Source organism: Lipotes vexillifer, unplaced genomic scaffold (genome assembly GCF_000442215.2).
Source record: "Lipotes vexillifer unplaced genomic scaffold, Lipotes_vexillifer_v1.1 scaffold440, whole genome shotgun sequence".
In the NCBI taxonomy this organism is placed as follows: Eukaryota; Metazoa; Chordata; class Mammalia; order Artiodactyla; family Lipotidae; genus Lipotes; species Lipotes vexillifer.
In genome coordinates this window covers 3,913,639-3,915,273 of record NW_006778543.1, presented here as the reverse complement: position 1 = coordinate 3,915,273, position 1,635 = coordinate 3,913,639, and the positions used below count along the sequence as shown (strand labels likewise).

At 53.1% G+C, this 1,635-nt stretch overlaps 1 protein-coding gene across 1 annotated transcript in view; it reads right to left on the bottom strand.

The window, feature by feature from the left end:
* RAD21 (RAD21 cohesin complex component) overlaps positions 1-594 on the bottom strand; it is a 28,023-nt gene extending 27,429 nt beyond the window's left edge. The window contains exon 1 of the mRNA XM_007451681.1: positions 444-594. The gene's annotated coding sequence lies outside the window, so the exon portion shown is untranslated. The remainder of the gene's footprint in view (positions 1-443) is intronic.
* Positions 595-1,635: the final 1,041 nt, after the last annotated feature.

The following is a 1,635-nucleotide window of genomic DNA, read 5'->3' as shown; positions in this document are numbered from 1 at the left end:
TCCCGCCCCGAATCCCGCGTCTTCCCAGACAGCCATTTTCACCCGAAGAGTAGGCGGCCCGGTGCCCAGAGCGCGCTCGTTCAAACCTCCTCCTCGCCCTCCTGTGCCCAGAGCCGCGTCTCACCGAGAGACCGACCGAGTAACTGCTTCTTTGGCCTTAGAATAGACCTGAACCATTTGTTACCCAATAGACAATGATGCGGGCCCAGGCTGCGCGGGTCCCGGCCGAGGGTGGGCACCTGGGCAAGGGGCCTGGGCGGCGGCGCTGCGGTTCGGGAGCTCGGAGGGTGGCAGCACTGCCCCGACCCGGGGCGCAGGCAGTGCCGACGTCTCCCTCGCCCTCCCCCCTCCCTCCGGAGTCCGGCTCCCCGACGGCAAGACGGCAGGGAACGGGTGGGGGAAAGAGAGCCGGAGGAAAAGAAGGGATCGGCCGACTATCTTACCTTGTTCTCCGCCGGGAGTTGGGCGGGCTGGGTGGCCTGGGGAGGGGAAAAGGGTCGGGGGAGGGGGCGGGGAAAGGGGGGAGCCCTTGTGAGGTGTAGCTTCGGAGCTGCTCCCGCCGCCGCCACGGCCGCCGCCTCCTTCCCGATTCACTCAAACAAACAAGATGGCTGCCGTTACGCCGCGGCTCTTCCTGCCGCCCAAATCCTCGGTTCAAATCGGCAGGATGTTTACGGTCAAAATGGTACCTGTGCGCTTGCGCAGCCAGCCTAAGACCCAGAAGGAGCAAAGCAGGCGCAGCGACCATTTCCTTTTCTTTGGAGCCCGCCCTCTGGTTGAGCAGCCCCGAACTGAGCAAGCGCAAAGGTGATTCTCTTGCTAGAGGGTCTTCTAGCGTCGCGGAACTGGCAAGCGGCGCGCGCGCAGTGCTTGCAAAGGAAGCGCTGATTGGATGTAACTTTATTCTTGGGCTTGTTTTAAAGGAAAAAAACCTGTCTTTGTGTAGTTTTGTGTGCCCCTTACATAAAAATTCATTTAAATGGTTCTGTAGCAACGAATGTAACATAAAGCCCTTAAATAAGTTCTCTAAAATGTAGGGGTTCATTCATTCAGTCAACCTATATTTATAGACAGTCTTCTCTGAACCACATACTATGATAGCTAGAGTCTGGGATATAATGACGATATAGTGAGATAGTATCCGCCTATGTGCTATTACCCAAAGTACTTAGGATGATACAATGATCCAGCGCCTGTCTCCTGCCCCTCCTTGCCCCTCTCTTCCTCACTGCTCCAGTCATCAAACCAAGAGAGCTCAAGAGTTTTGCACTCACTGTTCTCTGTGCTTAGAATAGTCTTGCATTTCCATCCCGTCTCCTTTTGTCTAATTCTTAATCTTACACTCTTAGCTCAAGTCACTTCCACAAGAGAGTCTTCCCTGATCCTCTATTATTGATATTTAGGATAACACTACTAATGTAAAAAAAAAAAGGTCCCCATCCCGCCCCAAACTTAAGAGTTTTACAAAACGGCCCTGCCAATTTCTGCCTTTATGACCTTGAGTAACAGCCTCTCTGTGCTTTCGGTTTCTCACCTGAGGATTGTTGCGAGGATTCATGAATTACTACGTGTAGAAGCATTTGGAATGGTGCATGGCATGTTACAAGTAATCTAAGTTATTTTTATTACTATCTT